General features: G+C 34.3%; 1 pseudogene; it reads left to right on the top strand.

Moving 5' to 3' along the window:
• The first annotated feature begins 798 nt into the window (after window positions 1–798).
• Window positions 799–1,608, top strand: LOC123634812 (annotated as a pseudogene).
• Window positions 1,609–13,861: the final 12,253 nt, after the last annotated feature.

The following is a 13,861-nucleotide window of genomic DNA, read 5'->3' as shown; positions in this document are numbered from 1 at the left end:
CATTATACTCTATTTCTTCTTTGAGGTGTAACAATGGGAAATTGCATTTTGACACTTCTTTGTGAGACATTACATTGCAAACATTTTATAGAGAAAAACATGGTACTTTATCAAAGTTGAAGATGCTAATAGCCTTTGACTTTGCATTTTCACTTCCTGGTATTCACTTATGTGTGAAATGACACACAAAGTTTTCTGTTATAGAATTGTTTGTAAGGGCAACAACTGGGGGAAAAGAAAGACCAAACATTGCCACTCATTTCTGAAAACAAGGCCAGTATGGTATCCTGAATTGCTCTCCCACAGCCTGGCCTTGCACTAGTCATCTTCCCTACACAAAGGAGCAGGGCTAAGGAAAGGAATGCCCAGAACTCCAGATATTTGGAAGGAATGCTTGATCTGAGATCCCCTGGGGCACTCTGCTGGAAACTCATACTGATAGAGATTAATGGATCAATCCCAGACATTTATCCTCCTTTATGATCTTTGGCTCTTCAATGTGTCATCAAAGGACCAGGTCAAGGATGAGTGCAGAGGAAGCTGACTTTCCAGGCCCACTCATCACCTCCTCTGCTTTGACCTGAATTCACCTTTTTAATGGCCAAGGAGGGTAGTTGTTTTCATAATGTTACTGTTCACTTTGTGTTGAAAGTTTCCCTCCCTCTGATCCTGCACTTCATCTAGTAAATCATGAGAAATTTAAAAATTTATTTCCAAAGATGCTGAGCTCTTGGTCAGTGGAAGAGCACTGATGACCCCCGTGCCTGGGACATTATTCGAGAGATACAAAAACACAAAATGCTGCTCAGATCAGTGTGTGATCTGTTGCATAGTTGGAGCCTCACCCCTCTCTTTCCTCTGTCCATTTCTTTCAGATTCAGACAGTCCTCACTGCTGATATCAAAGCCCACTCCTGTGACTGAGCTCCTCTTTGAAGGTTTCTCCAGATTTGGGTGATAGCACAGGCTTGCCCTCTTTTTTGTCTTTCCAACTTTGTATTTGCTGACTCTTTGGCAATACCATAATCATGACTGTCATTTACATGGACCTTCACCTCCATACCCCATGTACTTCTTCCTGAACATGTTATCCATCTCTGAGACCTGCTATACTGTGGCCATCATTCCCTGTATGGTTTCTGGCCCCATGAATCCTCACCAACCCATTGCCACTCAAGGCTGTGCCACACAGCTCTTCTTCTATCTCACCTTTGGCATCAACAACTACTTCCCACTCACAGCCATAGGATATGATCACTATGTGGCCATCTGCAACCCCCTATGGTATTCAGTCATCATGGGTAAGAGGACCTGTGTTCCTTTGGCATCTGGGTCACTGGGAATTGACCTGGGCATGGCCATTGTCCAGTTAACATCTGTGTTTGGCCTTCTGTTCTGTGTTCCCTTTGTCATCTTCTACTTCTTCTGTGACATGAGACCCCTGCTGAAGATGGCCTGCACAGACACCACAATCAATGAGACCATCAACTTTGTTGTCAGTGTCTGTGTCCTTATTCTACCCATGGGCCTGGTCTTACTCTCCCATGTCCTCATCATCTCCACTATCCTTAAGATTGCTTCAGCTGAGGGTCAGAAGAAGGCCTTTTAATTTTTTGAGGACCCTCCATACTACTTCCTATAATGGCTGTACAGACTAATTTACATTCCCACCAACAGTGTGTGAGGGTTCACTTTCTCCATGTCCTAGCCAGCACTTGTTATTATTTGTCAGTTTGATAATGGCCATTCTAACTAGAGTGAGGTGATATCTCATTGTGGTTTTGATTTGTATTTTACTGATGATTAGTTATGATGAACATTTTTTCATATACCTGTTGGCCATTTGTATGTCTTCTTTCAATGTCTATTCAGGTCTGTTGCCATTTTTTATTTATTTACCTACTTTTTCTTTATTTATTTAGTTGTTTTTTTCCTATTGCATTGTTTGAGTTCCCTATATATTTTGGATAGTAACCCATTATCATATGTACAATTTGCAAACATGTTCTCCCATTCTGTAGGTTCTTCACTGTTTGTTTCATTTGCTGTGCAGAAGCTTTGACATTTGATGTAATCCCATTTGTCTGTTTACTTTTGTTGCCTATGGTTTTGAGGTCTTATCCAAAAATTGCCTAGACCATTGCCATGGAGCTTTTCCCCTATGTTTTCTTTTAGCAATTACATAGTTTTGGGTCTTACATTTAAGTTTTTATCTATTTTGAGGATTTTTTGTGGATGGTAAGATATAGGGATCCAATTTCATTCTTCTGAATGTGAATATCTAGTTTTTCCAACATCATTTAATGAAGAGATTGTCCTTTCCCCACTGTGTGCTCTTAGAACCTTTGTCAAAATCATTTGGCTATAAATACATACATTTAGTTCTGGGTTCTCTATTCTGTTGCATTAATCTATATGTCTTTTTCTGCTAGTACCATGCTGTTTTGATCACTATAGCTTTGCAGTGTATTTTGAAGTCAGGTAGTGTGATACCTCCAGGTTTCTTCTTTTTGCTCAAAATTATTTTGGTTATTCAGGTATTTTTTGGTTCCATACAAATTTTAGATTTTTTTTTCTATTTCTGTGAAGAATGTCATTGGAATTTTGATAGAGATTGCCTTGAAACTGTAGAATACTTTTGGTAGTATGGACATTTAACAATATTTATTGTTCCAATTCATGAACACAGAATATCTTTCCACTTGCTTGTGTCTTTTTCAATTTCTTTTATCAGTGCTTTATAATTTACAGTGTAGAGAACTTTTATATCTTTAGTTAAATTTATTCTTAGGTAATTTTTTTGTAGCTATTGTAAATAGTATTCTTTTCTCAACTTCTTTTTCAGAGAGGTCATTATTAGTTTATAGAAATACTACTAATTTTGTATGTTGATTTTCTATCCTGCAAATTTACTGAATTTTTTTCAGTTTTAACAGTTTTTTTGGAAGAGTCTTTAGGGTTTTCTATACAGAAGATCATGTTAACTAAAACAGAGACTGTTTAACTTATTAATTTCTAATTTTGATGCCTTTTATTTCTTTCTCTTGACTAATTGAACTGGCTAGGACTTACAGTACTATGTTGAATAAGAGTGATGAAAGTAGGTGTCTTTGTATTCTTCCAGATCTTAGGGGAAAAACTTTCAACTCTTCACTGTTCAATATGATGTTGCTATGGATTTGTCATATATGACCTTTATTGTGTTGAGGTACATTCCTTCTATACTTAATTTGTTCAAAGTTTTTATCATGAAAAGGGGATGAATTTTGTCAAATGCTTTTTATGTATCTACTAAAATGATCATATGGTTTTTAATCCTTCATTCTATAAATGTGATGTATCATGGTCATTGATTTGCATATGTTGAACCATTCTTGCATCCTGGGGATGAATTCCACTTGATTATTGTGAATAATCTAATGTACCATTGAATTTGGTTTTATTCAGATTTTTATTAAATTCTTTTTAAGATGTTTATTTAATTTTTACTTAATTATTCATTATTAATTTATATATTATTATTATTTTCATTTTTCTTAGGACTTATTTTGTTCTTTTTCTAAGTTCTTGAATTAAAAATTTATTCAATTTTACATCCTTTTTCCAATAATGGAATTTACAATTATAAATTTTTTATTGTATTAAAAGAAAATACACTTCTATAATTTTGCTAGTCCATATTTTTTGTCTTTTACTTCCAAATAGTTTATAATTTTTTTTTTAATTTTGACTTTTTCTTTCCTCTTATGATTTTTTTCAAAGGGTATTTTTACATTTGCAGATGTATGGAGAGTAGTGGGAGGGGGATAACAGATGGGAGAGTTGCCCAATTTCTGTGGCTGCTTTCTAAGTTTGTCACACTGATTGTGTAAGTAGTATGTATGTGTTTAAATTTGTTGAGGTTTTCTTTGGTTTGGTCAAATTTTTGTGAGAATTAATGTGTATTTGAAAATAATTTTCAATCAAGATTGTTAGTTGTGTTATTCTCACCCCTTTTAGACTTATTTTCTTACATTTTGTCTACTTTATCAGTTTCTATTAAATATTTGTTAACGTGTCACAAGTGATTTTACAATATCAATGTATCCTTGTCATTTTGTTAGTGTTTGCTTGATGTATTAGCAACAAGGTGTATACCAGTAGATGGCAGCTATATATGTTCTTGGTGAATATTTTTATTTTAATTAAATGTGACTTTTTATTACTTTTATTGTTTTTTGCTATGAATTTTAGTTTAATTGATATTTATATAATTATTATAAATTTATTCTTGCCTTTTTATTTTCAGTTTCCCTTTAACCATGTTTCTCCTGTTGCTTTCCCTCTGTCTCAGTCTTTAATTTGACTGATCCATTTTTATATGCTCTATTTTTATCTATACTAGTTTGAAAGTTTTGCATCCTCCATTTATTCACCTAGTGATTACTCAATAATTTTTTAAAAATTACTTTTATTTTGTAGAAATAGTGCACATAGTTTAAAATTTCAAATATTACTAAAAGGTGTTAAAATGATGAAAATATCTTTCCCTACCATTTTCTTCTGCTTTTTAGATATTATCTATTTTAGGGGTCTCCAGAAAAAGAGACCCAATTGTGTGTGCGTGTGTGTGTGTGTGTGTGTGTGTATGTGTATCACCTTTATTTTAAGGAACTGGCTCATTATGGAAGCTGGCAAGACCAAAATCTATAGGGTGAGCTGGCAGGCTGAGACCCAAAAAAGATCCAGTGTTGCAGTTCATGTCTGAAGGCTGTCTACTGGCAGAATTACTTCTTGCTCAGACAGGGAAGGGAGGTCAGTCTTTTTGTTCTATTCAGGCCTTCAATTGATTGAATGAAGCCCACCCACATGATGAAGGGCAATCTGCTTTACTCAAAGTCCACTGATTTAAATGTTAGTGTCATCTAAAAACACTGTGACAGAAACATCCAGAATAATGCTTGAACAAATATATGGGCACCATGACTCAGCCAAGTTGACAAATAAAATTAACCATCACGTTACCATTCTCAATAGCTTTATCTATTTCCATCCTAACTCTCTAGTTACTCACACACACACACACACACACACACACACACACACACACACTTCCTCTTACACCATTATCAAAATATGTTTATATTCTAATTTTTGGTTGTCATTTTTTAGTGTTTAATAATGATTAAATGAATGTTATTCACAGCTGGTTCTACAGGCTTTACAAAAAACGTGGAACCTGGCTACTTGTACTCATGGTGTAAGGTCAAGTAGAACCAGCATGTGCAGAGATAACATCAAAAGAAAGGAGGCAAGAGAGAGATGGAAGGGAGGTGCCAGTCTCTTTTTAACAACCAGCTGTTATGGGAACTAATAGAGAGAGAACTCATTACTGTGAGGATGGCACCAAGTCATTCATGAGAGATTTACTACCATGACCCAGACATCTCCTATTAGACCTGAACTCCAACACTGGGAATCAGATTTCAACATGAGATTTGCAGGAGTCAGACAAACCATATCCAAACTATAGCACCTGCTAACACAACATTCATTCTACAGCCCATGGATCAATCAGTAATTTTCACTTTCAAGCCCTATTATTTAACAAATACATTTTGTAAGGCTATAACTGCCATACATAGTGATTTCTCTGATGGATCTAGACAAAGTAAATTGAAAACCTTCTGAAAAGTACTCACTATTCTAGATGCTATTAAAAACATTTGTGACTCATAGGAGAAAGTCAAAATAATAACATTACAGGAGTTTGAAAGAAGTTGATTCTAGCCCTCATGGATGACTTTGAGGTGTTCAAGATTTCAGGAAAGTCTGCACATGTGGAAAGAGCAAGTGAATTAGAAGTGAAGCCCGGAGATGTGACTGAATCACTGCAATCTCAAGATCAAGTTTGTACAGATGAGGAGTTACTTCTTATGAGTAAGCAAAGAAAGTAGTTTCTTGAGATGGAATCTAGTCCTGGTGAACATTCTGTGAACATTGTTGAAATTACAATGCAGGATTTAGAATATTATTGCACTTAGTTGATAAAACAGTGGTAGGATTTGAGAAGATTGTCTCCAGTTTTGAAAGAAGTTCTATTGTGGGTCAAAAGCTATCAGATAACATTGCATGCTACAGAGAAATATTTTGTGAAAGAAAGAGTCAATCAGTGCACCAAACTTACTGTCTTATTTTCAGAAATTGACACAGACACCTCAGTCTTTGGCAACCACCATACTGATTATGCAGCAGCCATCAACATTGAGGCAAGACCCTCCACCAGCAGAATGATTACAGCTCACTGAAGGCTCAGATGATACTTAGGACTTTTTAGCAATAATGTATTTTTCATTATAATCTGTACTATGTTTTTAAGACACAATGCTATTACATACTTAATAAAGTACAGTGTAGTGTAAATATAACTTTTATATGCCCTGGAACACCAAAACATTTGTGTCACTTGCTCAGTTGCAATATTCACTTTATTGTGGTAGTCTGGAACCAAACCTGCAATAACTCTGAGGTATGCCTGTATTTTCCCTGTGGGTACAATGGGGTTTACATTTAACAACCTAAAGTTTTAATACCTAATTTCACCTGTACCAGCATAACTTCAATAACATGCAAAAATTCTGCTCCTTTAACAGCTCCATCCTCATGCCTTTCAGTTGTTGATGCCACAAAATTTCATTTTTATACATTGTGTGCCCCCAAACCTAAACTAATGGTTATTTTAAATCCATTAGTCTCTTAAATTATTTGGAAAACAAATTTATTTAGAAAACAAATTGTGGAGTTATAAATCAAAGTTACAACAATGTTACTTTTTAGATGAGTAATTATTTTTTAAATATTAATATATTGGTCTGTTAGATCACGTACATAAAAAAAGTGGAGTTACAAACCATTGTTACAATAACAGCTTTTGTAATTGCTCATGTATTTACCTTTATTTAAATTTTTAATTCTTTATATAGCTTTGAGTGACTATTTAGTGTTCTTACATTTAACTCTATAGTACTCCCTTGACCATTTCATGCAGGGCAGGTCTGGTGGTAACAAACTCCTTCAGATTTTATTTATATGGGAATATATCAATTTTTCTTTTACTTTTGAAGGACAGTTTTGGTGGCTATAGAATTTTTTTAGTCTTTGTCTTCTGAAAATTTGATTATAGTGTGACTTGGCGTGGCTGATTTTGAATTCATCTTACTTAAAGTTCATTAAGCTTCTTGGATGTTTATATTCATGTCTTTCATTAAATTTGGGGTGTTTTCAGCCATTATTGCTAACATATTCTTTCTACCCCTTTCTATATTTATTTTCTTTCTGGAATTCCCAACATGTATATATTGGTCTGTGTGATGGTGTTCCATGGGTCTTTTAGGTTCTGGTCAGCTTTTTTTCTGTTCCTCAAACTCAGTAATTTCCATTGTCCTATTTTTAACTTCACTGATTATTTCTTCTGCCTGCTGAAATCTGCTTTCAAATTCCTCTAATGAATTTTCCATTTCAGTTATTATAATTTTCAGCTCCAGAATTTTTTATTAGTTTCAAGTTTTCTATCTCTTTACTAATATTTCCATTTCTCATATATCATATTCTTGACTTTCTCCATATTTTCCTTTTATTCTTTAAATTGTTTTAAAGTCTTTGTTTAGTAGATCTGCCATTAGATCTTATTCAGGGAAACTTTCTGTTGATTTTTTCTTTTCCTTTGAATGGGACATGCTTTCCTGTTTTTGTTTATCTTTTTTCCTTTTGTATACCTTTTGATTTTGTTGTTGTTAAAAATTCAACATGAAGCTAATAATGTAATAATGTAGTAACTCTAGAAATCAGATTCTTCCCTTCTCCATGGTTTGCTGTTTTTTATCATTTTTATTTTTTAAATTATAGACTGTGTGCCAAAAATCAGCCTGGCATGTAAACTTAATGCATTCTCAGGTCTTTTCTGAGCCTGCCTCTTTCCCTGGACATGCATAGTCACTTTCTAATCTTCCCTGTATATGCAGTTGCTTTTGAATGCGCTAGTCTTTAATATCTGGTTTCCAAAAGAGGAACAAGAGACAAATGAAAGGGAAGAAGGATTTCTGACCCTTTAAATCTCATGGAAGTCACATCAGCTAGAGAGGGGGTGGCTTGCAACAACATAGGGGAGATGTAACAACTCTTATTGCTTTGTTTGCATGTCCATGATCACAAGTAGCAATCAGTGATCAGAGCACAGATCCCTGATATTTGAAGGACAGGATCACTCTGGCTTTTGCAAGCTATATGTAGGTTGCTCCAGGCACACCTGCACAACTCTCTTCCAGGTGGCTGGTGGTGAAGGATGGGTAGCTGCTACTGTGCTAAGAGGTGAAATTGATCCACATTAACTGTTTACAGTCCATGCCTTCCCCTGAAAGTTTCCAACCTTTAATAGACTTCAAAGTTCCAAAATAGTTACATCAAACAGATTTTGCCAGTACAGTTGTTTTCTAGATGGGAAGACAGATTCCTGGTACCACCTACTCTGCCTTCTTCCCCTCACACTGTCTCTGCCAATGTATTTTTACATTTGTAAAATCCCTTTTTGCTTCTCAGAACTTGGCTTTTATATAGTACTCTGCTTTTATTTCACCATTATTTTGTCTTATACTTGTGAAAATGTTAAATATATATTTTGAAAAGACTTTAATTTACCCCCTGCACTGTTTCTGATTGTTCCATGTTTCTTTGTTATTTGTTTGTTATGTTGATGTCTGTTCATATTAGTGGCTTTCTTCAAATTCTTGTTGATCCTTGTAAGTCCATTCATAACTAAGAGTGATGCATTACAAAGCATTAGGAAACTCTGTGTGCTTGCATGTGTGTGTATAGTGGGGTAGGTATGTGAACTGGTGGGCTTTATTTACTTTAGTAATAAGATTGGGTAATGTGATAAAGCTGGTTTTATTAGGGTAAGCTTACTTTTTCCAAATAGGACATTGAACCAGATTTATATGTATTTACTTTTGAAATGCTGACTCCCACAGGGGAAAATCCTTCAGATTCTAATTGCAAACTATAACTGTTATTGTCAGTTTCCTGTTGGGTTTGCTGATATCCTTTTACTTCTTCTTCACCTTTTTAAAAAATTGTAGTAACCCCCTGCCACACTTCATCTCTATAAATCTCTCCAGAAAGTAACCCTCCAGCCTTTTGCTGAAGTGGAGGTGAGGTTCTGACTGTATAAAATCTTAGAAACTTTTAAGCAGCTCTATTTTGTGAAACTAATTTTACACTCCTATGTTCAGAGATACTTATTACTTCTCTTGAAAACTTCTGGTATTCTAGGTGATAACTTGGCTTAAATCAGCATTCTCCTATATGCTGAGTCAATAAAACCTTATTAATTTGCTTTCCAGATTCCAAAATTTGGTTGAGATCTCATTTGCTGTAATCTCCTATTCTCCTTTTATATGGAAGTGAATCTATTTTCCTTCTTAATTCAAATTTAGTAGTGTTTTAGGAAAAAGATGTAAATAGGTATGTAAAATCTGTTTAATCAGAATGCTCTCTACCCTTAAACCATATTTAATATAATTTCTATAACTTTTATTGGTTTGTTTTAAATAATGACTAGTGCTAAAGTATGTGTAGCTTTATACCGAAAGGGAGATTTGAGTTTTTCTTAAAATAAATACTTTTATAAAAAATAAGATATTAATACTTTTTAGCTTAACACCTCTAGTATCTAGTTGCTTCCTCCTATATTTGTGTCCTTTTATTTGTCCCCCTGATCTTTGTTACTCTCAGACTCCTGTCCCTGCCGTGCCTCTCTCTCCAAGCATAACTTGTAACTGGAAACCACGAACACTGTTTTTGCTACTCCCTGTCTGGGAACAAGAATTGATGGGAAGATCATTTTTTCTGAGCTAATATCCCCTGTTAATTTCCCTGGAGTTTTAAATTTTTCTTGTTTTTTTTTTTCCAACTCAGGATATGAAGTAACTTTTGTGTGCTCGCAGCTTTTGTGACTGGACTCTCCTTTTAACTCCCATATACTTCTGATATATTAATAGCTTACCTAGATAATTGCATTTGTTTTGAGTTTTTATTTCAAGTCTGATAGTTTCTGGTCCACTACAAATTCCATTTTTGTTTTTGAGCACTGGCTATTATCCTACTTAAAAAATCTTTTCTATCACTTCTAGGGTTTTTTAGGGATAAGGTTGGGGAGTGAAGAGAGGGGAAATGATATATGTACTCATTGTGCCATAAGTCAACATCTACAAACTGAGGTTTCATTTTCTTCCTTAGAACTTTCTGAATTTTTTTCTCAGAGCATGTATTGCTTTTGTATCAGAAAAATACTGATTAATATGCCATCATTTTAGAACAAAACAGAAAAAGAAGAGGGGACCTTCTTGAAAGCTTACTTACCATTTCAGTCAACTCAGTGAATTACTCACACAAGTAACTTTCTCTTACCCCATCCGTATCTCCCTGTGTTTTCTCTGAGGTTGGTAGGTCACACTAGAAATACATTAAAGGTTAATTTGCTTTTGATATTTAGACAAAATTTGCTATTTTGTTGCAACTTTGGCTTTGGCCTTTAGTCAATGGCTGGCAACCTTCTTCTCTGCCATTTTTTGGCATCCTTAAATTTTTAGATGAACAATGATCATATGATAGCATAGATTATTAGCTCTAATCAGTCAAATAGCATCAGTAATCTGAACAATGTAAGTCATTTGGATTTTTTTTAATTTGGATATTCATTTTCAAATAAAGTTTAGTCATTCTGTGACTTAGACTAAATTAGTTTTATGGGCTTTATATGTTGAAATTTTATCAGTCAATTGAAATATACAGTATATTTATTATTAAAAGAACAATATGCAAGAATAATTTATGATAATTTCAAGAGTTATTAATTTTCTGGAAAAACTTAAACAGTTTTATTGTTAAATAAATAGAAAAATGAATTAACACTATATAAATATTAAGAGATAATGTGTTGGTTATTAGATAGCTTTAGAAAGAACACTATATCCTTGTAAAACTAATAAATATTTATAAAATTAAAAAATGTTTGGTAATATTAGACAACTTTTAAGCACTGTGTTAATTTTTAGCTTCTTAATTCCATTTAAGCCATGAATCTTCACAACTTTTATAGATGAATTTACAGCAGGATTTCAATTTTGCCACCAAAATAATGCAGGGCAATATCCAGGATAAATTACCTCTAACCCGTATTTAATAAGGAATATGAAGAAAAGAAGAAAGTATTAGAGAAAAATGAGGAATTTTCCCCAAGATATTTTATGGCTGCACCAACTCAGTTTCTCAGTTGAAAAGTGAACATCTAATTAGTAGCATGAATGTGTTTCAGTGACTACTGGAACAATCTAGAAGCTGGTAATGGAGTCTGAATGTACCTCCTCTAAAATGTCAAAGTGTAAATACAATTACCTAAATGTTTTATAATTAAATTCCAATGTTTTTAAATAAGATTCTAATTTTATTTTAGTATCTCAGAAATACAGTCTGCTGATGCTGGGCTTCAGCGTTGACTTCAGTTGAATACAGATTTTAACTCTCGTCCACTGAGCATTCGATCAAAATGTAGATGCACTTCTATTAAATAACATCATCTAAATAAAATGAAATAGAATAGAACAGAATAGACTAGACTGGAAAACATGAGAATGCTTTGCATGTGGTAAGGCTAAGTACTGTTTTGTGAATGTTGCATTTTAGTTTGTATCTGTGTACAGATGTATACAAACCTACTGGATTATGTTATAATGGCCTTTTGTATTGGGGGCCATGGGTCATGTTAAAGAGTTTAAAATTCATTGAACTAGAAATAGAAGTAAACAAGGTGCTCAATTTGGAGGAGAAGGATAGGCATTAACTGCCAGAATTGCTAACAAAAGATAATAATGAAAAGTTTTAGAAATGTTCTTTTATAAGGGACAAAAATTATATGAACTTCAAACATGATGAAAGATGCAATAGCAGTTAGAAGTTAAGAGTATATAGGAGGAAGTTAAAAGTCAGATATTAATTAGTAAGTAACGTAAAATGGCCAGGAAAAATCAGAGAGGTAAGACCATAGGGATTACATTAGGTAATGATAACTATGATAATGATAATAATACATTATATTTCTTAACACTTCCTGCAGTTATCACAACAACTTCTAACATGTTTATTCTAGTGTTGATTCTTACAAGAGTCCAAGAGAAAAAACAGAGCAAGGATTGTTAAACTCATTTTGCAGATAAGGAAAGATTCAGCTTATGAGGAGTGTAGCTATTTTCTTACTCCAATAAGAATAAAAAATATTTGTCCCTGTTTTGTCATTTCCAAAGGATTTTTATTGTTATTGTCTCAAAGATTTGACAGGAAACTTTGGATATAAGAGAAATTAAATAATTCTTTCAAATATATATGGTAAATAAAAAGTAGAGCCAGGACTTAAAATGAAGTCTTTTTCTTTCAATTTTATGTTCTTTCCACTTCATTCTTCCTTTTTAATTTTTTTTTTAAATTGCAGAGTATTACAGGGGCACAAACATGCTTTGGTTATATATTAATCAGTTGCCTTTGCACTGCGTGACAAGTGTGCCCGTGCCCCAGACAGCTCTCACTGCATCTGTTAGGTGTGGATTTACCCATCCCCTCCTCTCCCTCCCACCTCCCATCCACTTCATTCTTCTGATCTCTACAAACTGCTACCTAACATTTTAAGTAGCTAAGTTTTCAAATATAGTTTATCTATTACTGAAAAGGTTGAAGGGACAAGGCAGCATTTTTGAGGCTACAGTCTAAAATAAAAATTAAGTATTTTTATTTACTGAGTAAAAAGTGAAAGTGACCATTGGCAAATATGAGGTAATTTCACTTTGGGTTATGATGCATTTCATCATAAATTTCTCCCAAAATGCAATTGAATCTGTGTAAGACTGAACCATAATGAGCTATTTGAGAAATTAAAATATTTGGATACAGCCCTAACTATTAAAATGAACATAAAGGAAAATGTGGCCTGTGAAAAATTCATCACTTGGGACAAGAGAGACATTAAACAGTAGGTGTAACTGTCTACCTAGGTAAGACTTCGCCTAGTTACAACACCACTCATGGCCCATTTTGTGTCTTTAGCTATAATATTCACTACGGTCGTATATATCAATATATAAGTTTGGAGGTTGGAGTGTGAGGGAGTAAAAGGACTGATTTTTTTTTCCTTCATTGGTATCTCTCAAGATGATTCATAAAAAGAGAGATGCTTCGGGTCAGTGTTTCACAATGAGTAGGAGAACACCGTGGGAGTGGGCAGTGAGGGTGGCAGTACGGGGTTTCCATTAAGTGCCAACCAGCTGTAGAAAGGCATGAGAGTATGCCACGGGAAATACCTAAGTCACTGGGTATTGCTGAACTGGGGACTATGTGGAGGTGGACAAGACTGTAGGGGAGGGAGTTCCTGGAAGTGGAGATGACAAGTGAAAGATGATGTATTTATTCAGATCCTAGGGGATCTGAAATGTTAGGATCAATGGTTTGGTGAGTCTTTTCCTTTTGTTGAGTCACTGAGTGACCAGAAGGCAACCTTCTCCCTACTCATTGAAATCCTCTCACTCCCCTAATCCCTGTTGTGGATTCCTTCTCTGACTCCCATTACCTCACTGCTGCAATCTATTCTCCAAGGATCTCTAAAGGCAATCCCAGTCTCTTTTCCCTGGGTTCAGATACTCAAATAGAATATACCAACAACCTTTGTATATTCTTGTAATATATACACCGATCCAATTACCTCTTTCTTTAACTAGATCACCAAGGGATTTTAATCACTTTCCAAAAATATTTCTTTTACACAATCTTGAAGACTTAGATAT

This window comes from Lemur catta, chromosome 3 (assembly GCF_020740605.2).
Source record: "Lemur catta isolate mLemCat1 chromosome 3, mLemCat1.pri, whole genome shotgun sequence".
Lineage (NCBI taxonomy): Eukaryota > Metazoa > Chordata > Mammalia > Primates > Lemuridae > Lemur > Lemur catta.
Note: the sequence above shows the minus strand (reverse complement) of the source record. Positions and strands in the feature narration are given on the sequence as shown.